This window comes from Lissotriton vulgaris, chromosome 1_2 (assembly GCF_964263255.1).
Source record: "Lissotriton vulgaris chromosome 1_2, aLisVul1.2, whole genome shotgun sequence".
Taxonomy (NCBI): Eukaryota; Metazoa; Chordata; class Amphibia; order Caudata; family Salamandridae; genus Lissotriton; species Lissotriton vulgaris.
The window spans coordinates 353344964-353370901 of NC_141686.1; the positions used below are offsets into that span (position 1 = coordinate 353344964).

Here is a 25938-nt window from a genome sequence, read left to right on the forward strand (position 1 = left end):
TCAGAATGCAACGCTCAGGTGGTGGGAGAGCCGGAGGTTCCTAAAGTGTCACAGATGACACGCGGGCAGCTGCGGAGGAAGAGTGTTCCAGATAATTGAGAGCGGGTCGTTCTCAAAGAAGGGACACAAGCGCTACCTGCGTTCATCACAAAACCCCCTATCATGCCTCGCTCAAGTTGATGCTAAAGGCGCTGCAGTGAGGCGCATTTTCCTGAAAAACAGATTAGTGACAGGATGCCGATGGTCCATGGCGATCGGTGATGTTAATGAGAATAACTGTTTCCCTGGCAGGTGGGCTCGTGTCAGGATCCGTCCACCCCCTCGCCAGAAGGGTGGATCGAGCAGAAGGTGCAAGCTAAAAAACCCTTGTTGGAAAACTTCCTTGAGGTTTCTAGTGACAGCGCTGCGGAGGTCCGCCATCTTGGGAGTGCGGAAGTCATTCCGTCTCCTGCGTGGCGGTTTACTTTGCAGCTGATTCGAGAGCGTCTGCATATCGCGCACGCGCGCAATTCGTGCTGCGCACTTCAACTGAGGAAAACACCGGAGACGCGAGCTTACCTCACGCTCTCTTCAGAGAAAGTTCTTTTGACCAGAGATTTTGTGTACAAGGCGGCTTAACAGAAACTTTAAGGAAAGTAATAAGTTACGCTTTGTGTTATAGAAAAAAGACTTTTCCTAACTCGCCTTTTTCCCCTTCAGTGTTGACACACTGGAAGAATCCCGGCGTCGGAGTCAAGAGAGAAGTTGTGTGGAGGAGTCAGAGCAGGGGAAAACTTCAGTCAAGAGAAGTTCCCTCAAAGACCTTCAAGTAAGAGTATATTTTTTGAGTTATCTGAGAGAAGTCTCAAGGCAATGAACTAAAGACGCTTTTGGACTCACTTTGGCAAGGAAGCTAATGAGCGTTGCGTCAAGAGCCTACTTGAGACATCTTGAGGAGAAAGACTTTGATTAACAACGAGAATCTTTCCAAGACATGTTCAGAGAGTAAAACATTTGATTGAAAGACTGCTCACTGTGGGGTTTCGGAACAGTCTCAGAGTTGAAAGACTTTTGATTCAGAGTTTAAAGACTGAGTTTTCACAGATCGCAGAGTGTATTCAAGGCAAGGTTCTAGTCACGAAAATTCCAAAGACCAGAGTTTATTCTTCCAGTGAATCAGTAGTATTCTTCCAGACATCACTATATAGAGAGTGGCTATCTTCCTAGGTTGCTTAGGTAAGACATAGAGGGCATAATAATAATAACAGACAGAGTGCTAAAATGTGTTAAGTAGAGAGGGCTAAAGAACTGTTTTTTCCTTTACAGCGAGTCCGACCTGAGGGCTATCGAAGCAAACCTGACGAGGAAGAAGTCTCTCTTGTTTTGTCTGTCCACTTCCCCTTTCCCTTGCTGGTGAGGACTGAAGACTGTGTATCTAAAGTAGTCTTGGGTCTTGGCTAGAAGGGGACTGAGGAATTAGCGTCTGTTCCTGAGGGGGCCGAACCAGTGTATCCTTTATGGTTCTGACAGCTCGGAGGAGTGCCACGGAGGCTGCTTCGGATGTAAACATTCTGACTGATCATTTCAAGGCTGTTTCATTAGTAGAGGGATGCAGACAGCGCGAGCCGAGTTCCTCGGTGTGGGATGTCCGCTCGTGTTGGATCATCTGCTTGACAGGAGAGGAAGATACCTGAGCCTGCTTACGGGAAGCCAGACTTTACACGGGCCATGGGGGGCCTTAGAGTCCTTAGTGCTACTGCCTTCGGCTACAGCCCTGAGATAAACTAAACCCCCACCCCTCACCCACCCACGAGGCCTCCGTTGGCTCCAGCCCCCTCTCCCACCCACCCCAAGGTCTCCCCTGGCACCGGCATAGAGTTCCAGCGTCTTCAAAGCCACCTCCGACCTACCCACTGGTTGCAATATTCCTTCACCACACAGCTAAGGTGGGGGGGGGGTGGGGTGTAACAGCCGTTCCTAGAATGGCGAATGCCTTCCTGAGCCCAGATCACAAACAACAACACCTACGGGCCCGACACGGACTCGCACCTGAATTCATCTCCTCCGAGATTGTTTCCTATGTCCCCACCAGGGAACTTCGTTCGTTCTCCCAGTCCCTCCTCACCATCCCACGCTATCGGAGAAAGAAGTGGGGAGGCTCGAAATTTGCCACCCTCGCCCCTACCCTCTGGAACTCTCTTCCCCTTGAACTCCCCACCATCACTCTTTACCCACAATTCCGTAAACAACTTAAGACCTATCTATTCACGAAATCTTTCGAATAACAACTCTCCTGTTCCCCCAGCTTTTTAACTAGGATCCGGTCAGTAATAGCGCCAAGAAACCGCAGGTATATGAGCGCTCTATAAGAAATTTTAAATTCAAAAATTAAGAAATTTTTAAATAAGAAATTTTAAATTCAAATACGGGAGATGGATTCTATAGTGCAGAAGCCCAAGGAGAGGCAACGGCGGAGCCCGTTCGCAGAGGCTTCCAGGAACCCGCCAGGCACAGATACCGAGTGGGCGGCAGCAGAGGCTGTGTCTCCGGGCGCGAAACAGCGTGGTGGGAGCACGAGACGAGATGCAGTGCCGTGCGCGTGCACATCAGCTGTAGCGACGGAAGCTGAACATCGCCGGAGAAGACACGCCCGACCTTCGAGCCTGCTGCCGAGACTGACCCACTGCAGAGAGCCCAGTGAGTGGACTTGGTGGGGGGGATGGGGGGGGCAGGGAGGGGATGTGTGTGTGTGTGAACAGCATGCCATCTCTTGTCTCACTGTAAGCAGTGAAACGGAATGCTTGTTTGCCTGCGGGACAGGAGATGTGCACGGCTGGGGGGGGGGGGGGGCGGGGCTGGGCTTGCGCGTTCACGAAGGGCAATCGGCGCTCGTCCCCCAGTCTACGTCCCTTCAGACCCATCTCGGCAACAATAGGTCTCGAAGCCCGAGACCTAAAAATGAATAAGCTGACAAGTTTAATTGCACCACTAACACGAATTCTCATATTTAATGAAATATAAACTGTCACTTCCACTTGACAATCTCTGTAAATACTCTGTAGTCCTGTGCATCATTCTTTTGAAGATTGTCATATGAAGATAAGCTGTAAATACTTTTTTACAGCATCAACCAAGGGTGAGACCATGTACAAGGACTCTGTGTATCTTAAAAACATTCATTTCTGTGACTTCTAAACACCCAGATATTTCCTGCCACAAAATGCTTGTTTGTGTATATTCACTCGACAGGATGTGATGGGTCTTTAAGTGGCCAGCAGAGGGCGCGCTTCGCATGCTAAGATTAAAACACTGAGCACATTGTATGAAAGGGAGAAGGGTTTCCTGTTCCAGGTCAGCGGTGGCAGAGACAGTACAAGCAGTAGATGTTGACGTCACTTCCTGCCTCTCCCTCTGTGTCCAGCCTGCTACAGAGGAGGAAGGACGCCCTGTCTGTCTGTGCAGTTATCTTCATCTTCAGAACCTCAAACCCACCCCCCACCTCTCCTGATCCTAAATCTGCACCTACCCCACCCCAGCCATAGGAGGAGGAGAGAGCCTGGAAATGTCTGCACAGGTTTCTGCTCAGGTAGGAGAATGTCAGCAACTTGTGCTGTGATTGTAGAAGTAGACTGAATAATCCTGGAGGAAATCTCTGCCAGTAGCCAGGCTCTTCTATCCAGGGACTTCTGGGGGGCTTTCCATCTGGCCCTGGGGGTGTTTGTCGTCAACATTTGTTTAAAGAGAGGATCTGTGCACTGCACTGCATCTGAATGCACTGTGAGAAATATGTGCACACTGCACTGCATTTCACTGCACTATGAGAAATCTGTGCATGCTGCACTGCATCTTACTACACTGTGACACATCTGTGCACACTGCACTTTACAGCACTCTGTGTCACTACAATGCATCTTACTGTACTGAGGAATTTGTGCCACTCTACTGCATCTTACTGCACTGTTAAAAATGTGTTCACATTGCACTGCCTCTTAGCGCTCTATGAGAAATCTGTGCACACTCTTTGCTCGGCTCTCGCTGTTAGTTTGTTGACTTGTCCACCTGTACCCTTGTTAGAAGCATGTCCCTCAGGCAGTTGAACATCAAACCTTCCCTGCTGCCCCGTGCCCCTTTTCCCCTGTTTTCATATCTCAATCTAGATAAAACCTCAGTCATTGCAATAGTTTCCAACGACATAGTTTGGCTTATAGCATTATCTGCTGCAGAGGTTGTGTGTCTGCTGCAGGGATTGTGGGTGTGTGTGCACTGCCTTTGGGTCTGCCAGGTAGGAGGCCTTTCAAGCAGTGGAACGTACGTGTCTGTGTTTTTAATGTACCTCTGCAGGTTTGATGTGTGTGCATCTGAACAGGGTAGAGTTGTCTTTACAGGCTGTGTGTGTGTGTGTGTGTGTATGAGGCGCGTCTACAGTGTGTCTTTTTCAATTGTGTCTGTCTTAGCAGACGTTGGCGGGACTGTCAGTCACTCTTCTTGGCCTCTCCTCTCTGTACCAAAATCTTTATGATCACTTGTTGTAAGAGGGTCTGCTCGGTGCAGAGTAGTCAGGGACTTCTCGGCACTCTGTAGACGTCTAAGCAAAGTCACAGGTGAAGTTCTAGTTCTTCCCCATAGTTTGGAAGAATTAGGCAGCTTTGAGTGAGACTTCAGCACAACTTTCAAATATGTGACTGCCGCAGGTACCATGGGCTACTTGTATGACAATGATACAAGGGGATGCTTCACACTCTCATCACCGGTGTGTTGATGAGGATTGTGCTATGATATAGGAGTCTACATGAAGTATTCCAAGAGACTCATATAGTCATTCTGCTCTAGCTGTCACTTCAGCAGGAAGGGGAGAACATGATGAGCGAGCAGAAAACGCAAGAAGAGGTCAGAGAAGAGACATAAAAGGGATACAGAGAGAAAACACACGAAGGATGGAGAAAAGTACTTAATAGATATCGGCCAAAATGTGAAAGAAAGACAGAAAGAAGGAACAATAATTGCCAAAAGTTGAATTACATTTTAGGAGCTAAAAATGTGATTTAAGTTTGACGTGAATGTGAGTCTTCAAGTGGTATAGGAGGAATGTGCTGTTTAGTGGTACCAATACTTGAACAAACTTCATAGCTTTGGATCTGGGATTTAATCCAAATTACCGAACGTTGTAAATGATCCAAAGGGAGGGATCAATGTATTTTCGGGTTACCAATCTCAGCTCAAGTGAGATAGTTAAGAGGTCCCAGGTTCCAACCGTCCTCCTTTATAAATGTGTTTATGCACACACTGCACAGATCTGTGTTACCTTTGTATGAAACATACCAATCTTAATAAATTCTGTTGGAGGTGGCCCTTTCTAGGGTGCTTTCTCTCAACTTTTAATTTTTTTGCTTTTGTTCCTCCTGGTTTTCTATTGATCTATGTATTAGCCTAAGGACTTTGATCGCTTTTTACACTGCCATTCAGTGCCAAATTGATGTGCTTGTCCTGTACATACTGATGATTAGTGTATACATGATTGGCTAAATTGTGTTAGCTGTAAGTCCATTGTCTAGAGGTAAGACATACCTCTACCAGACGTACCAGCACTGCACCCCTAAGAGCCTCTCTAAATGCTGCAGCCAGACTCATCACTGGATCAAAAAAACACTCGCATATCACCCCTGTTCTGAAAACACTGGACTGGCTGCCTTTTGAAGCCAGAATACATTTGAAAATCGCCTGCATGACACACAAGGCTCTACATCTGAGCTCTCCCAGATACCTCACGCAGAAGCTGTCAATCTCTGGCGGCTCTAGGAACACCAGAGGCACAAACAATCTTCTGCTAAAACCTCGAAGATTCCGGAAGGTAAAAACCTATAAACGCTCTTTCTCAGGAATGGCACCCAGGATCTGGAACTCACTCCCTCCTGAAACCAGACTCATCTCCTCCTTCACACTTTTTAAGAAAGAAGTAAAAGCTATTCTTATGGAAAGGGGCGACCACTCGGTCCCCCCGAACGTATGGCAGAGTACCACGATCCCCCCGGGAAGCCATCTTGGGCGGGAGGCGCGTCTCGGCTGGTATGCCCGAAGCGGCGTAGCCGGGGCGCGCTTTTTCCCGCCCTAGAGTGGGCTGGCCTAGACACTGATGCAGCTGGCCACGCCCTCGGGGCAGGCAGGGGCGGGTTTACGCCCGCCCTGAAGACGGATAAAAGGGGACGCAAGACCAGAAGGCATCCTCTTGTTCCTGTGCTCTGAAGCTGCACCTCCTCGCTGCACGTGGGCTCGAGACGGAACGAAGAGCCAATTTTGAGCGTTGTAATCTTTCTTTTGTCTTACAGATACTTTGTCGGAGAAATGCCCAAGAAAGGCGGGAAGAGAATGACGACTGAACAGATGGTTCGGGTCCTCATGAAGGAGATGACCGAGCTGAAGAAGCGGGTGGCGGAGAGAGAGGGGGAAGGGGGGCCGGAACGTCCTTCGGCTGGAGCAGCTCCAGGAGGGAGAGCCAAGAGGCCAAGGAGGGGACCAGCTGGGGGAGACGTCCCGGTTCCCTGTACCCCGCTCGAAGCGCCAACCCCAGTACCGGCGGAGGGGAATCCGATTCCCGTGGTGGTCACCCCGGTGTCCAATGAAGATATGCCGCCCGAGCTGGCAGCACAACTTGCAGCGTGGTTGGGCGAAAGTAGTGAGGGCGCCACGGCTGCCGACGCGCAGGCGCTGATGAGGCAATTGCGCGAGAAACGGGAGGCAGCCAAGGTGTCCGCGCCGGCTGCAGTAGTTGACAAGCCACAAGGGACGATGGCGATCGCAGAGGCAGCGTCCGGTGCAGGTAAGCGGCCATTGCCGATTGCGAGGGATGAGTCAGCACCCTCTCGTAGAGAAAGGTTGGGTCAACATGTGCCTTTGGCAATTAAGGAGAAGATTTGGGCGGGGGAATATGTGAACATCTTCTCGTTGCTTGTTGATCATTATGAGGTGGAGCATGTTAAGGGTCAGAAAGACCTCATGCATCCGAGTGTTTGGCGCGCAAAAATGGCCGCCTTTAAAGTAAATGAGAATATTGGCAATTGGGGCAAAGCATGGGGAATTTTTACGTCGATCTTGGGGGAACGTAGGCCTGAGTTGCTTTCCGAGTTGCCGACTTATCAGTCGCGAATCATGGGGTACTCGACATCACACCAGGGTAACCATTGGTTCTGCTACGATAATCTTTTTAGAAAGGCTAAAGAGCATAATAAAAGCTTAACCTGGGATTGTTATGATTCTTTGACATGGGATAAAATGAAGGAGACAGGTATGTTAAAAATGCCATTAGTAGGGAGTAATGTTGGCGAATCCTCCCGCCATTATGCGGGGACGCCCTTTCGATCAGGTACGGGTACCGACGATTACTCGAGACCTGTCGGCAATACAGGGAAAAGGGGGTTCTGCTTTAATTTCAACAGAGGTAAATGTACCAGGCCCCAGGGATCGTGTAAATTTAAACATGAATGTAGTGGGTGCGGGTCGTCCCATCCTGAGTCCACGTGCAGAGCCAAAACGGGTGATAACGGGGGGAGAGGAGGCGCCAAACAGGTCTAACATAGTCCGAGGGGCGCCTTTACCTACCCCGATTGATACCTTGGCGATGATTCCCTGGCTCAGTGAATACCCGGATCGTACTTCTGCTGGGGTGCTGCGGAACGGGTTTTCGTATGGTTTCCGCATCCCGGTAGGGGACTTTCAGGGTGTGGAGAAGTGTAAAAATCAACTTTCGGTCCTGCAGCATACGACCGTGGTACAGGATAAGATCCGGAAAGAGGTTACTCGGGGTCGGGTCGCCGGCCCGTTTAGTGTACCCCCGGTGCAGAATTTTGTTTGTTCTCCTTTAGGGGTGGTCCCCAAGAAGGACCCGGGTGAGTTCCGACTGATTCATAATTTATCAGCTCCACGTGGTCTTTCTGTAAACGATGCAATAGATCCAGAAGTGTGTTCGGTGCGGTACGCATCCTTCGATGAGGCCGTAGCCATTTTGAATCGCCTGGGGCCCGGGGCGCTGATGGCGAAGTCAGATATCGAGTCAGCGTTCCGATTGCTCCCGGTACACCCAGACGACCAGCGTCTCCTGGGTTTCATGTTTCAGGGTCATTATTACATGGATAGGTGTATGCCGATGGGGTGCTCTATATCTTGTGCCTATTTCGAGAAATTCAGTAGTTTTCTACAATGGGTCTTCACAAAGAAGACGGGTTTCCAACATGTAATGCATTACCTTGATGATTTTCTGTTCCTTGGGGCAGCCGGGGAACTTGAATGTGGCCAGGCTTTGGCCGAATTTTGTGTGTTAATGAAGCAGTTTGGTGTGCCATTGGCACCAGGTAAGACGGTGGGTCCTGCGACTTGCCTCGAGTTTTTGGGGATCGAGTTAGACTCCAGTGAGGGTTGTTTTCGTTTACCAGCTGACAAAGTGTGGAAGTTCAGGGCAGCCCTGCAAGTGTGTATAAATGGATCTAAAGTTACGCTGCATCAGTTACAGCAGTTGGTGGGACAGTTGAATTTTGCCCTGAGGGTTATACCAATGGCCCGCCCCTTTTCCCGTTCAATTGCCCAAGCTATGGTTGGCCTAAAGGAGGGTCATCATCGCACAAGACTATCGGCTGAGGTCCGCCAGGACATGCGCATTTGGTTAGCATTTCTGGCGGATTTCAATGGTCGAGTCGTCTGGAACAAACCAGCCGTGTCCTCTGAAGAGCTGGGCCTATGGACAGATTCGGCAGGTAGCATAGGTTTTGGTGCCATCTTCGGCACAAAATGGTCGGCACAAAGGTGGCCGACCTGGTGGCATGACAATGGCCTGACAAGTAATATTGCTTTCCTGGAACTTTTCCCCATTTTGGTGGCCCTGAGAACCTGGCCCGAAGGGTTCAAAGATCACTCTGTGGTATTTTGGTCTGACAATATGACCGTGGTCGAGTGCATCAATAGCCAGGCAGCACGATGTAAACTGCTTTTAAGACTGCTCAAAGAAATTGTTTTACTGTGTATGCAACTGAATGTGCTATTCAGAGCGAAACATGTCCCGGGGGTAATGAATCAGGCGGCTGATGCACTGTCTCGTTTTCATATGCAGGCTTTCTCGGGTTTCCTTCCCACAGCGGACCCAGAGCCGGCACCCTTTCCCGAAGCTCTCTGGTCTCTCGGTGCCCCGAACTTCGTCACCTCGTGGGAGAGAGTCTAGCACCAAGGACGAGGAAGGCATATGAAGGGGCGTTTCGGTCCTATTTAGCCTTTTTGGGGACTGATAGAGAGGGGCTTTGGGGCCACGAGGAATGGGTAGTGAATTTTCTGATGTCCTTACGTAGGGCTGGGAAATCGGTAGCTACGGCCCAGAGGCATCGTGCTGCCATTTCCTTTGTTGCCAGGGCTCATGGTATCCAGGACCCGACAGCGTCTTTCGTTGTACAGAAAGCGCTGCGTGGGTGGCAACGCCTTGAGGGTCGCAGAGTAGATGAGAGGCGCCCGATAGGTTTGGATAGGTTGGCCCAGTTGTTGGCCACACTCCCTTCCACATGTTCATGACTGTCTCCTTTGTCAGGTCCAAGACCGATCAAGATGGGATGGGTGACTGCATAATCATACGCAGGATTCCCGGGTCCTCCATGTGTCCGGTAAAGTGTTTAGAAGACTACCTAGCACGAAGGGGGGCATCATGGGGGGGGACCTTGTTGAGACACGCGGACGCCACCCCACTGACGAAATTTCAGTTTCAGCGGGTGCTTGCGATGTCAATTGCCGCTGCGGGCTTGAACCCGGGCGAGTTTGGGACCCATTCCTTTCGGATAGGGGCTGCTACAGAAGCTACAGCTAGGGGTCTTAATGTTGAACAAGTGAAACGAGTGGGGCGTTGGTCCTCCAATTGTTATAAGAGGTATGTACGGTTGCACATGTTGTGAAGCTGTAATGATGTACTCACGCCTCTTGTTTTGTTTGGTTTTCAGTTGCGCAAGCCTACGAGGCGGGGCGGACTGTGCAGTCGACCCAACACCGGGCCAGCGGTCAGACATCACCGGCTGTGAAAAAGGAGGTGTGGGTCGTGGGCCACTCATACGTGAGGCGTGCCGCGGACGTATTCAAAGCAGGTGACATGATTCACGTAGCTGGGGAATACGGGTGCAGGGTGTACTTCTACGGAAGAGGCGGTCTCTGTATTGACCAGTTTCAAACATTTTTCGAGGGTTTGTTAGGGCGGACGAGGTCACCGCCGTCTATAGTCATAGTACATCTAGGGGGCAATGATTTGGTCAACACCGGTAGACGACTTCTCCTGGAGGCAATGCTTTCCACTGTAAGTTGGTTGGCGAGGAGAGTTTCGGGGTGCACAATTGCGTGGTCCCATATGATCCCACGGAAGGTGTGGCGAGGGGCTATTTCTATTCCTGCTTTGAATCATTCTGTTAGAAAGCTTAATAACAAAGTGAGTAGGTTGTTCCGTTCCAGGACATTGCATTCTATTTCGCATGGCTGTATTAATGATGACAGTATGTATCTGGGGGATGGTGTGCATTTGTCTCGGGTGGGGAATGAGTTACTCATAGGAGACTTCGTAGCATGGTTAAAAACGTTAAAACATGACCTTTAGGTAGGAGCTTTGTGGGGGGTCCGGATAGCCGGTCAACTATCCGGCCTGTGGCGGTAAGGTCATGATCGGTGAGCACTAATTGGAAGATCCCTATGAGTGGGCGTCACCCAACACGGATGGGAGCGCTCGGGAGAGGTGGCCATTGGCCCCTCAACGGGGAGGCGGTCCCTTCTAAGGATGGGTCGCCGAAAGAAAAGGAAAGGCGGTCAAGGCCCCTTCCTGTGTAGGAGGGGTTACAGCCCCCTCCTGGGGAATTTCCCGGGGCCAGTGACGTCTGCGACGGCAGATGTGGTAAGTTGTGCGGGGTTTGGGGGGAGGTCTACGCTACCTTCTAGATACCTCACACGAGTCCTCGAACGACCTTTAAATGGCGTCGAGTTTATTGGTGCCCCCGTCAAGTCAAGGGAAATTGGTAGTTGCACTTGAGGTACGCCTCAGTGCTGTCGCCCCTCCCAAGTGGGGGGGGGTATTTCTGGTTAGGGATCTTGACACCGGTTACGACCTTGCCGTTGGCCCTTAAACGTTAGGATGTACAATTTCAAACTTTCAAGTAAATGTTTTGTAGGATGTTAGTTCGGCTAGGAGAACCTCTGTATTAGAGAATCTGTTACGGTTAGCCAAACATCGCAATGTGGTAATGAAATTGTACATTAATATGAAACTGTTGATTTAATGTTTTAATTTTTGTTTTAATAAATACGGCCGGGAGGGTCACTCCCTCCCTCTTCCAAAAACTTCAAGAACTGTTTCCGGTTTCCCTCCTTTGGGGATTGTGTTGAGAGGGGGTGGCGGGTATCTCAGCCATATGGAAAGGGGCGACCACTCGGTCCCCCCGAACGTATGGCAGAGTACCACGATCCCCCCGGGAAGCCATCTTGGGCGGGAGGCGCGTCTCGGCTGGTATGCCCGAAGCGGCGTAGCCGGGGCGCGCTTTTTCCCGCCCTAGAGTGGGCTGGCCTAGACACTGACGCAGCTGGCCACGCCCTCGGGGCAGGCAGGGGCGGGTTTACGCCCGCCCTGAAGACGGATAAAAGGGGACGCAAGACCAGAAGGCATCCTCTTGTTCCTGTGCTCTGAAGCTGCACCTCCTCGCTGCACGTGGGCTCGAGACGGAACGAAGAGCCAATTTTGACCCACCCACCAGCCCCTGAAGACAGCCAGTTGTTTTGAATAAAATTGATGGTTAATTCTAATTTCAGTTCCAGGTTGTGGTATTATTGTGTCGATTTTGAGTGTGTAATAAAGAATGGTCTATTTCATGTAGGTTTTGTGATTAAAGAATTTCGGCTTTAGTGTTCATTTATAAGCATGCTTTTAATACGGTCATAGTGGCCAATGTAATTTTTAGTTTGGTAGGTTAGTTAGCATTGTCGTATTTATTTTGGTCGGGCGGTAAGATCATGATCGGTGAGCACTAATTGGAAGATCCCTATGAGTGGGCGTCACCCAACACGGATGGGAGCGCTCGGGAGAGGTGGCCATTGGCCCCTCAACGGGGAGGCGGTCCCTTCTAAGGATGGGTCGCCGAAAGAAAAGGAAAGGCGGTCAAGGCCCCTTCCTGTGTAGGAGGGGTTACAGCCCCCTCCTGGGGAATTTCCTGGGGCCAGTGACGTCTGCGACGGCAGATGTGGTAAGTTGTGCGGGGTTTGGGGGGAGGTCTACGCTACCTTCTAGATACCTCACACGAGTCCTCGAACGACCTTTAAATGGCGTCGAGTTTATTGGTGCCCCCGTCAAGTCAAGGGAAATTGGTAGTTGCACTTGAGGTACGCCTCAGTGCTGTCGCCCCTCCCAAGTGGGGGGGGGGGGTATTTCTGGTTAGGGATCTTGACACCGGTTACGACCTTGCCGTTGGCCCTTAAACGTTAGGATGTACAATTTCAAAATTTCAAGTAAATGTTTTGTAGGATGTTAGTTCGGCTAGGAGAACCTCTGTATTAGAGAATCTGTTAAGGTTAGCCAAACATCGCAATGTGGTAATGAAATTGTACATTAATATGAAACTGTTGATTTAATGTTTTAATTTTTGTTTTAATAAATACGGCCGGGAGGGTCACTCCCTCCCTCTTCCAAAAACTTCAAGAACTGTTTCCGGTTTCCCTCCTTTGGGGATTGTGTTGAGAGGGGGTGGCGGGTATCTCAGCCATATGGCCAGATACACTTGACCTATAAGCGTGGATCTGGAAAGACCCCACACCGACCTGTATTACTTTGTTCGAACGCTATGACTATGTATTTCACCTGTATTATTGTCACTACTGTCTATCTATGCACTCATTTAACTCTGTTCGAACTCTATGACTATGTATTTCACCTGTATTATTGACGCTACTGACTATCTATGCACACATCTAACTGTTATATTTGTATTATTGATGTGTTGTACTACTTTGCTCCCTCACGTACTTACCCTTACCACTTATTATGTGTAACCCCAATCTCTTGCTGGCATTCTCAGCTTTGTAAAGCGCTCTGATATCTGTTAAGATCTTGTTCGTGCTATATAAAACTTTCAAAATAAATAAATAAATAAATACCTAGGGCATGTAACTCAACACCTTCTTCGTGGGCCTGAAGAACTGGTTTTGCCACCCACGAAGGTAGTTTTTCAAATGTGCCACAGATTTGCCATGACGGGGCCTGTGTGTGTAGGTTACTGTTACTAGGCTTGGCATTTAAGAAGACGCTTGCCAAGATTCTGCATGTCTCTTGCTATACATGAGTACTCCCTGGGGACAGGGTGCGATGTTGGTAAGGGGTAGGGCAGGTGTGTGTGTGCTCTACATACACTGGTAGTGAATGGCACAGAGTAGTGTGTTTGGTACAGTAGGGCCTGCTCCTCGTATTGTATTGGCCTGAGGGATCTGTGGAAAGGCTTTTGAGCTGGATTTCCTGTATGCTGAAGAGTGTCCGTATAGTTTTTGATATCGATGAGTTCGTAATGGCGAACCTGCTCCGGTGGTGTGAGTGAATTCGACAATATGACAGTAGAAATACCACTTTGGGAAAGTGGGAATGTCTGTACTCATGGCTCTGTATGCCTATCCACCTGTCTCCAATTCACAGCTGGCTGCGGGGGATGGGGATGGCTACTTCTGTGCATTTCTGATAAGAAAGCCGTAAACCAAGGGCTCAAGGTATACTGTAGACCTCTCACTCTGAGGGGTCTTCCTGTGTTGATTAAGAGGGGGTGGAATTGGCACCTGCATTCCAAGTGGCAGGGTTGTGGCCCCACTAAAGATACTGATCAAGCCTCCCAGGGTAGGATGTCAGACATGACAACATTTAGAGAGTGCCCGTGCTTTTGAAAGGTGGCCTTTTCAACTGATCTCATCTTCATAGGTCATTGTGGGTATAACCACTTGGGCTCTGCCTTTAGTAGTTAGAGACGCTTTGGGGATTGGAAACATACTACGCTGGTTTGATGCTGGGACATCAACAAGAAGAACTATTGGGGCGGGGGCTGCACCTGGATTATCTGTGTTGTGCTCTAGGAATGGGACTTTGCCTGGATGCTGCTGGCCTGCAGCTAATTGGCAACTGTTGTGACCCAGGTCCCCAACCACTCTCCTAGGGCTCGAGTTCCCAGGGATAGAAAAGGTCTCCCTGTTTCCACAAGCTCGTAAGGACCGCGCAGGGTGAGGGGTAAACATGTGGAAATGATCACCGGTTGGTACAAGGACCCTTCCGACGTGCGCAGTCATCAGACTGTGCCGTAGAGTGAGCTGGTAAAGTTCAGTGGCACACCTGGGGTGGCTATAGAGTGACAAGTTCAATGAGTGCAGGGGACGTTTAATGAGTCTGAGAGGCTCAAGCTTTCAGCCGGACACCTCTGCTATTTAGTATTCCTAGGCGTTAGGTTTCTGAGCAGTGTTGTGAGAAGTTTGCAGAGTCTGCGATAGCCAACCGATAGCCAAGCTGGCAGCATAGACTGTGTCCGACTACCAGATTGAGAGGACAACAGTGCCTGACATCGCAGCCTCAGTCTGAGGTCACTCGCTCCCTCTCTCCAGGCCCACGCCACAAGGTACTATGTTGTTAAGGATAGCGTGACTGAAAGGTCTTGTCGTGCCTTGTGTGCACCCACGACTTGCTCCCTGGAGCAACTGTAGCTCCCACCTCTGCCGGAGGTGAAATCATTCTCCAAATTGGGGGCGTGCCAGCTTCTTGTGTTGCAGTATTTTTCCTGTGGGGAGGATAGTGATCCTGCACTCGTGAAGGTGCCACTAGGTGCCTGAGGACCTAATCTGGATGGACGAAAACATGTAACTGTTTCCTTCCGCTTTAGGTGGTCCCTTAATCTAATCAAAGTGTTGACAGCAGGGGCAATCTGTATCGTTGGCTGGTGTAGTTTGAGTGGCTGAGGGGCTAAGTCGCAAGGTGAAGAGAGAAGCTGTGATTTCTTGACCATTACAAGTATACGGAGTACGCGATAATGGGAATGTTGTTGTTTATGCAAATGTGTTAGCGGAAAAGTGGAATACCTCTGAACAGCCTGGATATATGCTTCTGTTGCTTTTAATGTGGAAGAGATTGCTTGTATTGTGTGTATGTTGCTTACAAGGCTGAAGGGATAATGGTGCAAGCGAACACTTTGGACAATTATATATATGTTAATGCCGTTCTGCTGCTCATGGAAGAGATTGAACATTTGATATAACTGTAAAATATATATGCAATGTGTATGTTGTTTTGATTTCAATGTGTGTGCAATACAAAGACCAGTGTTGTATACATACCGTGTGGAGTCTTTTTGTCGCGTCCACAGAGTGTTGCCAGGTTGAGGGTTGTTCCAGCACTTTACACTTTGACCTTGAGGATAAGCCTGACTGCTCTGTGCCAAGCTATCCAAGGGCGAGCGCAGGTTATCAGACAAGTGTATCGTACTCATCCTATCTAGGACAGTGGATTCTGCCTGGCTTAGATGCACACCAGCCAGAAACTGCTGGGTCTAACACATTCCTAATAATAAATACATTGGAAAAAAAGTTAATCTGCACCAATTTTGCACCCAAGACCACCTCAATCTGTCCGAACTCTCGACATGTTTTTGAAGAGCCATGTCTTCAGCTTCTTGCTTAGCTCAAGAAGTGAGGAGGAGGCTCTGATGTGTTGACTGAAGTCGTTCCACGCTTTAGTAGTGATGTATGAGAAGAGTTGACCTCTGGATCTGTTTCTGTGTATGCATGAGATGTGTCTGAGTATGAGTCTGGCTGAACAGAGGTGCATAGGGGGTTGATGGATGGATATGCAGTTGTTAATGTAGGCAGGGATTTGTTTGGTAGTGTCTTGAATATATAGGTGAGGAGTTTGAACTGTGGGCGCTTATGTATCTGGAGCCATGGAGCTGTGATATGTGTTCTGAGTGAGAGGTTGAGGATGTGTTTGGCTGCTGCATTTTGGGTGGTTTTCAGCCTTCTGGTGAGCTGTTTGATGATTCCTGCATAGAGAGAGTTCCTGTAGTACAAACTGCTGTTGATGAGTGTGTGGATGATGATCTTATGGTGATTCTTGGGAGCCATTTGAAAATGTTCTTTAGGGTGTGGAAGCAGTGACGGCATTGACCTGGGTGAACCAGTCCACCTTTTTGTTGATGATGATCCCTAGGTTACTGGAGTGCAAGCTGGAGGTGGGAGTAGGTCGTAGGTTGAATGGTGGAGTCCCATGGACAGGTGATGTTTCCAAAGATCAACACTTCTATCTTGTCAGTTTCGGGTTTGAGACAGTTAAACATCATCGTTTTGGCTACTTCCATCATGCAGGTAGTGAACTTGTTTCTTGTGCTGTGGATTTAGTCCAAGAGGGACAGTATTAGTTGTGTTTTGTCAGTGAAGGAGAGGATATTGATGTAGTGGTTATGGATGGCGTTGGCCGGTGGGGTATTTAAGTGTTGAATAGTGTTCTGCTGAGGAGTGAACCTTGAGGTGATCGCCAGATGAGATTTCTGGTTTCCAAGGGGTATGACGTCAGGTTGACTATCAGAGTTATATCAATCTGGAAGTAGCAGATCAGCTGCATGCAGGTTCTTGAATCTCGTCCTTGTGAAGGCACCTGAAGAGGATGAGATGTGGTACCATGTGACACACAGCCAAGAGGTTCATTAGTATGACGGCCTTACCCTCTCCTCTGTCTAGGATCACGCAAATAGTGTAGGTAGGTTCAATGAGTTCTGTTTCCATACTCTGGGTGGCCTTGAGGGGCTGGTGGTTCACGAAGTAGCTGGTCAGACACTTCTTGATGGTTTTCTCAAGGACTTTGGCCATGTACGATAGGAGGGTGATTAGTCAGTAGTTTGAGAGTTTGGTGAGGTCCTCAGAGGGTTTCCTCAGTGGGGCTGTGACAGCTGCCTGATTCCGGGTTTCTGGGAAGAAGACCGTATTGATGGAGTCTTTCAGTATGGGAGTGAGGACGTCACTGGCGGTGGTTAGACCTTTGTTGAAAGTGTGGTGGTGGTATGGGTCTAGGGGGCCCCACAGTGGATGGTCTTCATGGTTGCAGCAGTCTCTTTTGTGGAGATGGCATTCTACATAGTCATGGTCCGTTCTTCAGTTGAGATAGGAAGACTTGCTGCGAGGTTGCTGGAGTCAGATTGCCGGTTGAAGTTGGCGTAGGTGGATGTGATCGCCTTCCAAAAGAAATTACAGAGTTTGTTGCATTGGGTCTTGTAAGGGGAGATGTTGCTGGTGGTGGCTGCAGCACCGTGAATTTTCTGACTATAAAGAAGATTTATTCGGTGCTGTTGTTGCTGGCTTCGATGCGTTGGGTGTGGGCTGTTCACTTGGCATTTCAGACATGCTGGTGGAGGCATGTCAGGGCAGATTAGAAGACGCCATTTGCTGTGGTGTCTCGGATCATTCTCCACTTGCCTTCCAAGTGCTTACAGTGCTGCATCACAATCTACAGTTCTTTTGTGTACTTCTGTGATCTTGATTTTTATGTGCTTGAGGGGGGCCAGGTTGTTGGTGCAAGTGGTGATCTATTCATTGAAGTTCTTGATGTCTTCCGCTAGGTTGCTGGTGTGCTTGGGGAGGCGTATGGAGGGTTCCGATGCCCAGACCTTCTCTGAGATGTTCTTCCAGTAGCGGCCGCCTGTCCAGAGGTGGTGGATCTCCTGTACTCTTGGATGGTGAGCTTGAAACTCAAAAGGGTGCTGTCAGTTCAGTTGATAGGCGTTGGTTTGTAGACTCTGATGTTGTTTAGTGTAGAGAAGAGAGAGGCCAGGAAGTATTTGGCGGTGTGGGTGGGTCTAGTGATGTGATGAGTAAAGTTGGGGTTCGTAACGCTTTTGAGGAGGGTATTTGAATTTCAGTCATTACGGTCCTAAAGTTAGGAGTCGTAACTTTAGGACTCCTAAATGCCTTCTGTGAATACAGAAAGTGTTAAAGTTAGGATTTTTCTCAGTTTAGGGGTCATAAAGTTAGGAGTACTAACTTTAGGACTCCTAAATGCCTTCTGTAAATACAGAAAGTCTTAAAGTTAGGATTTTTCTCAGTTTAGGAGTAGTAAAGTTAGGTGTCCTAACTTTAAGACTCCTCAATGACTTCTGGGAATACCGAAATGAATAAGTGCCTTCTGTGACCCATTGTGTTTAGCTACTTTATCCTACTCTTATAGAAGGGACCATAAATACCAACTAGATGTCACATTCTGAGGGGGTCGAAGGTGTGTTGTGTGTGTTATATAGGATAACGCTTACTGCCATACATTGTTTATCTGATGAGTGCAACGCCCCAGCTGCTCTGGCATTGTCCTTCGCTGGAGTGCATGCTCCCAGCTGTGCATTTATTGTTAGGAATAGACGATAGTTGGGGGATAGGATGTATGAAACTAACCTTAATGTATGTTCGGATTTGTGCCTCCCTTCGCTTTTGGTAATTTACAGACGGTCCCCAGACGACGACAGCTGTCTCCAACGTAAGCCGCTCCTTGGCTTACTGTTCTTTGGACGTAACCACGCCCCCTTTCTTTGCTTCTGAGTTCCTCTTCGAGTCCTGCCTAGCGCCCTGTATTAGGAGTTTCCACCAGTCTCGTTTTGATTACCGGATCGTTCTCCCCTCGGAAGATTTTCTTTTCCCCGGTGAGTCAGTCGTGCGTTCCGCTCCTGTTGCCCTTCAGGAGCCGGACGGAGCTTCTCACTTCTTCTCCCCGAGTGTGTGGCTGTTCCGCTCCTGCTGCCTACTGGAGCCGGACGGCACACCTCCCCTTCCTCCCGAGTGTGTGGGTGGTGTGCTCTCGCTGCCCCCTGGAGCCAGACGGCGCACCTCATCCCTCCTTTCGAGTGTGTAGCTGTTCCGCTCTCGGTTACCCCTGGAGCTGGACGGTGTACCTCACCCCTGCCTTCCGAGTGTGAGTTTGTTCCGCTCTTCCAGGTCCACGGAGCCGGACGACTCGCCTCTACCGGCCTCACCCTTTTACTATTCTTGATTGTTCTGCTCCATATTCCCTACGGAGCCAGACAAACATAATAGCTATTATTTATCCCTTCACTACTTTGAGACCTGCAGCTCTTTAGGTCTCGCGACCTATCAATGCGCGCATGCGCATTGAGCGGAGCGAGAATTCAAGTGCTCAAAATGCTCGTCAAACCAAGGGCTTTTTGGTGCGGTTTTCTTTGAGTTCACGTGAATCACGTGACCAAACAAGCACGTGCATCAGCCTCCCTCCCTCCTAATTGCATTTTTTCACGGCCGCACAGCACATCAAAGGGCTTCTCCCAGCGTGTGCTGTGCGGCTTCTCCTCCCCTAATTATTCATGGCTGGCCGGCCGTACTTTCAGTTTCCCGGCCGCTCATCTTCTTGCTTGTTTTTTTATTTTTTTTAATCATTCCATCAAGTCCCATCCTTACTTTCTCTACCTTCTCTTTCTGACACCCTGCTGCTCTGTTCTTTGTTTCCGCAGCGCAATCTTACTTTGTCTCTATTTTGATTTCCCTTCTTTTCCTTTTGCTGTGTCCTTTTGCTCCTCATTTTAGCCAGGTTTTCACTGTTGCTACATATCCGGTTTAGCTTATTCTTTCCTCAATTACTCTCTCCTTCCTACATCTCCTTCCTCCTCCATACCGCATCTTTTACATTCTGACATCTTCCTACTCCTTCCTCATTCTCTCCTTTGAGTCTCTTTACGTTTTCACTGTTGGCTTCTTTTCCATTTCACTCCCTCAGCCGTTCACTAGATCTCCCACCTAGAGCTTTCGCCTCCTCGGCCGACGCCTGCTCCTCCCTTATTCCTCTTTCTCCTGCCCGCACCTCCTTCCCTGCTGCTCTGTTCCAATTACCTCTGTGTCCTCCACATCACCCGTTCTTTGACTCTAGCTTTCTCATTACATGCCCATATACGTCTCCCTTCATTTTCCTCCACTTCTCCCAGGTCTTGTGCTGTCATCTTTTTTTTATCATTCCATCAAGTCCCATCCTTACTTTCTCTACCTTCTCTTTTTGATACCCTGCTGCTCTGTTCTTTGTTTCCGAAGCGGAATCTTACTTTTGGCCCTATTTTGATTTCCCTTCTTTTCCTTTTGCTGTGTCCTTTTGCTTCTCATTTTAGCCAGGTTTCCACTGTTGCTACATATCCGGTTTAGCTTATTCTTTCCTCAATTACTCTCTCCTTCCTCCATCTCCTTCCTCCTCCATACCGCATCTTTTACATTCTGACATCTTCCTACTCCTTCCTCGTTCTCTCCGAGTCTCTTTACGTCTTCACTGTTGGCTTCCATTCCATTTCACTCCCTCAGCCATTCACTAGATCTCCCACCTAGAGCTTACTCTTCCTCGGCTGATGCCTGCTCCTCCCTTACTCTCCCTTCTCCTGGTTAGGGATGCTTCGTCTTTTTTGGGGCAGTGTGGAGGTTGTCTATGCGATGCTGAACTGGGGCAGTTTTGTGTATCGATGTTCAGTCGCCCATCTTCCCAACACTTTTTCCTCTGCAGACAGAACGTGTCTGAGCACTTTTTAAAGTCAAGCATACATGCAGCCCCCCACATCCAAAGCTTTAGCATCTGCGCCGCCTTTCAGATTCAGCAAGCACAGATGGGTATGCTGCCTGTCGTGCAGATGCTACTTTCATTTCTACAGCTCTACATGCAATAGTGCAAACGTGCTGAAGGAAAAATGAAGAGAGGTCAAAATACAAATAATACCTTCCAATATTTGTTCACTTATCCGCCTCGCACATGCTTGGTGGAAGGCACAGAAAATTTTGAATTGAAATTTTGATTGTGTGTTGCAGAGCAGGTTGTTGGGCGACATTATGTTAATGCTAAAAGAACAAAGAAACCTTTGGCTCGTAAGAACCATTTCCACCTGATCACGATGGAATCACTGCTGACTGATGCTTTAGCCCTCCAGGAAGTAGAGGTGGACGAGCCAACATATTAACAGGGCAAGCCGAGCCCAGGGTCTGGCTTGGCTCTTAAAGTCGTGCACGAGCCGAGCCCTGTAAAGCATGCAGAAACTTTGACATTAATTAGCACGTCACGTTATAGCGCTGCACTGACAAGTGCTTTTTAAAAGAGGCAGTTTTAAAACCTGAACTTAAACTGTTCCTGCCCATCCTCCCCCTGACGACAGTACTATTAGTGAACTAAGAGGCAAGCCGTTGTCATGTGAACCCTGTGTGTCGCTAGATTCTTATATACCGAGCAAAATTATAGTCTATTAAATCAAACACAATAGGTTTTGTACACCTGGTGTTCTGAACTTACAAATTTGAAGGTGCTTTAATATGCAGTATAGAAAAAAAACAGGATTGGTTAAAAAAAAAAAGTTTGCCTAGGATCACATAATTTGGTTATGCGGGGCACTCTAGATTAATCCAGGTTTTCTACTTTCACTGTGTACAAATCAGCCACTAAATGTCTATTTGCCCCCCATTTTTACCTCAAATGTTAATACGCTTTTACCTCCGTGCATGAGGGTGACAGACAGAAGCCACATGCTAGCTCTGCTCCAGGTTTTAACAGGATCTCGAGCTGATCCAGAGCTAAGCTTTAGCCTCGAACCTGGCTCGAGTTTTCATTGACTGGCCCACCTCTACCAGGAAGTCCTCAGTATTGAATGCTTTCTGGTTAGTGTGGTATGGCTGTCAGGCCTCTTCAGCAGTTTGTAATGATTATTTTCTGTTCTACATGCTCTCTGGAAGCATTGTGGAGATACTTGCTAAGTTTTATAGAAAGTGGAAACTAAAAATCAGGGCGAAAGTGGTGCAGTCTTAGGCTAGGCACTATTATTAGAAAGAAAAGTGGGGCTAGGTGAAAACCACCATTCTCCATTCAGTCGGACACTTCTGCTTCTCCTCAGATGCTACATGGTCCCTTTCCTAACCACAGCCACACAATTGTGTCCCATGTATTTTGAGAGCATTTGTTAGGCGAGCTCATTACAAATAAATCTCCAGGTATCTACAAAAAACTGTCAACTAGACTAGAATATGGCAATTGCTGGGATAGCAATGTTTTTCAGTTTTTATGGAATGGTAGCAGAACCCCACACACAACCCCACCACCATACACGCATACAACCACTCACACATACAACCACTCACACATACAACCACACACACAACCACACACAACTGCACACCTACAAACACACACATCTGTCGCCCTCACTCTATCTATTCCCCTCACTCTATCTATCTATTGCCCTCACTTTTATCTCTCTATCGCCCTCCCTCTCTATCAATCTATCTATCTATCGCCCTCACTCTATCTATCGCCCTCACTGTCTATCAATCTATCGCCCTCACTCTGTCTATCTATCTATCGCCGTCACTCTGTCTATCTATCTATCGCCCTCTATCTATCTATCGCTCCACCACAGCATCACTCAGGGGCACCACAGCATCACTCCGCACCACCACAGCATCACTCAGCACTACCACAGCATCACTGGTTCAAATATGTTCTCTCAATGTTTGAAGCTTTATTGCAAATGTCACAAAAAAAGTTAATATTTCACTTCTGTTCTTGGATTTTAGTCACTGAACATAATCTTCACAACAGTTATTTACAAAAGTTTAAGCTATTGCCATTAAAAATTACAATCACTTTTATTTAAGTATTAATTATTTAAAAAAATTAAAAGCCAATGTTAATTGTAATATCAATACATCTAAGTAAAGGCAATACAAAACATGTGACATTACAAATACTAAAAGTGTCACATATGCTAAAGTTAAAAGTATTGGCATTGTAAATCACAAAACATAAATATAAAATGTCATTTACAAAACCAATAGCTCCAACTTTCCTACTGCGAGATCTATTGGCAACGCCAGTGCTTGTTTATATGTAACACTTAAGGAGTCCTTTAATGTGATTGATGCTCTATTTCTCTCTTGAGCAGTATCTCACACAGCGACAACTCTAAGGTTTGGCATTCATTCCACTTCCACAGTTTCAGTTTTTTGGAGCTACTCTCTCAATAGGGTTTTACCCACCATTTGATTCCTCTAGATCTATTTTGTATGAATAGCTGTATGAGAGTATCTTATTCCACCAAGTCCCAACAACAGAATGTATGAAACATTTGAAGACGCCCTCAACCTTCACTCATTCATTGTGGAGGCTCTTCTCTGCTGTTTTCCAAGACCTTCGGGGACACACTGGGGTAAGTGGAGCATTGATCTGAACATACATTAATGTTTAAATGGATTCTTGTCTATAAAAGATATTCATTAGTTTACAGTGCCAGTCTCTCCAGTCAGCCCATTACAGAATTCTCTATCATCATCTTCTGGGGAAGAGTGGTGGACACTCTATGGTTTATTCCCCATACTTTTAGGGAACAGCCTTCTGTGAGTGTGTTTAACATTTGCATTCCGGGTGCTGTTTTCTGGAAGTTGGGGGGAAATTCCTATTCGCTCCTGTGGAATCTCGCTTATACCAGGCTTAACCCGACATTTGTTTGTGTTTGAGTGTGTGCATCTGACTTGTTTCTTTAGGTATTAGATCCTGGGACCACATGTGATTTGTCTGTTGCAATCTTCCTGGTGTGATTGAAGCTAGTTCCATAGCTGGTGTTTCCATCACAGTAAGTGCAAGGGATGAACATAGGACAACTGTGTTATGTTGATCTGATAAAGGGTTACTCTGTAACCGTAACAAGTGTTTTATTGGTATTTAGGTAGTGCAGGCAACAGTTGTTCTCTGGTGTGCTGGACTCCTAAGAGCGGGCCCTTTCTATAAATTAATCTGAATCTAACATTCCCCCTCCCTAATTGAGTTATCTACTACCCTGGCTGTTTGTGTCTGTGTCTTGAGCATTGATGGTTCCTGTTTCTGGCTTGTGGTGTTAGAGTTTCCCTTGGAATTGTGTGTCCTAATCAGGTGAATTCCCCCTATTTTCAGGGTAGCCTTCTTCATGCTGGCCTATATTAGTTTCAGGGTGCTGCACAGTGAGAGGTAGATTGCAACCACTGGTTAACGAGGCCTTGCATAGGCCTGCGATCCACTTTGGTACCCAGGTAAACAAACCTGTAAACCATTATATGTTTGGTGCACCTCCTTCTTTAATCATGATCTGCTGTAGGTTGTACAGTATTTGGAAGGCGATTGACAGTGTGCCATTGTACAGGTCTTTCATGGGTATGAACACATTGTACCTATCTTGGCGCATACGCCCCTTCCATTGTGGTATTAAGTCCAACACATACCGGTGCTAAATCACAATGAGGCAGATGGTACACATTTCTTCTTAGCGTTTAGGCCAGTTTCAGTGGTGTTCATCATGTTCAGCAGTTCCCACCTGATGATCTGCAACCACCGACCGGCCACTAATATGATATCCACAGCTGTGTCCTGGATAACAAGCTCAGCGTCTTCTTCCTCACCGAAACATGTCTCACTCAATCTACATATGTTGAACCTGTTTGGGCTCTCCCTCTAGGATATCTCATTCAAAGATGTGAAGGACCCTGGGGCAGAGGGGTCGGTATCACAATCATTCACAGAACCTATATTAAGTGCATTCTGTCCCCTGGCCATATTTAGGCCTGTGAAAGCATGCCATTAAACTGCATTTTAGCAAACCTTTAACATTTTTAGGCTTCCTGATTTATAGACCACCAGGCACCTCTAAATAGTACAGGGAATCTCTAATGGAGCGCCCTACATTGCAATCAATCAATCAAATAACTGTATTTATATTTAGTGAACGCATAACAGTAGAAAGAAATATCACTATGCAAATTGTTTGAAAAGCATTTAGAATCAGTAGTTAATTAATTATTTTTTAAATAAAAATATTTACAAGAATCCTCGCCACTAAAACTAACAACAATTCATTATGGATGTATAAAAGTAATAGGAACAAATTATTACAACAAGCAATTTAAAAGGATGCCACGAGTACGTAAACTCTTCCTAATCCTGTGTCGAATTCTAGTTAACATGTTTAAAGCCATGCAACAATTCATTATCAGTAATTGGGCAATTGACGACAGGCTAATGAAAATGATAAAATAAAACCACCCCCCTCTCTAATGAACTTTACCTAGTCTGAATGACTGAGTATAGCAAAATTGCAGTCATAAAACAGATGAAAGGGGTTTCCAGGGAATGAATTACTGTAAGGGCTGAAGAGTGAGAAAATAGACTCAGTTTTGTTAACATTCAGAGAATTCATTTTATTCTTTCCATTTTTATAAAAACAACAGAAGAATAAACTATGAGACATTGTTTGAGTGGACAAGCCATCACAAGGACATGGCAATAGATGATTTAGTTCATGTTCTTAAAATTCAATCTCATCCTTGTTCAAAGATATCGATGCATGTTGTTAGAGACAAAGGAGAGATATGAATCATGCCCTGTGGGCACCCTGGGCAGTGTCTGCTAGAATATAACCATGACTTTACTTTGATTATATTGCCATCTTTCTAACTCACATTGATTAACAAAAGCCTCTCTTAACTCAGTTTTGGAGAACGATAAGCATTTAGAGGGTGATGTGTGCAGAAAAGCTAGGCCCAAATCTGTGAAAGACTTCTTGACATATGCTGGCCAAGGAATACTGATGGCTCGGTCAAGGTTGATTATAACTCTTATTACAGCTTGATTCAACATAACCGAGTCCCTTTTCCAAATACGAAACCATAAGAAGAGCGGGCCAGTTTGAGTCAGTAATAAAAGGAAGTTTGAGTTCCTTGTGGGCAATCAGATTTGAGCAAGCCAGAGTAACTGAAAGCAGTATTTTAACAAACGTATCCTCCACTTTCGGCAGAGTACCCACTTTAGCTGTGCCCCATATTTCTGCTCCGCAAGGGGCTATGGATTTTGCCAAATACATTTCTACTATTTCTCTAATTTACTTTTTACCCAGATTAGAGACAAATTTCCACAGAGCAGCTATGCTTCTT

The 25938-nt window shown here is 47.3% G+C and overlaps 1 protein-coding gene across 2 annotated transcripts in view; it reads left to right on the forward strand.

Moving 5' to 3' along the window:
* The window catches only part of LOC147736793 (uncharacterized), a 172482-nt gene that overhangs the window by 101041 nt on the left and 45503 nt on the right, over positions 1–25938 (forward strand). The window contains exon 1 of one of the 2 annotated variants that reach the window (XM_086953497.1): positions 3407–3565. The exons of the other annotated variant lie outside the window; for it this stretch is intronic. The gene's annotated coding sequence lies outside the window, so the exon portion shown is untranslated. Of the gene's footprint in view, positions 1–3406; positions 3566–25938 lie in introns of those variants that run through there. 2 annotated transcript variants of the gene reach the window in all.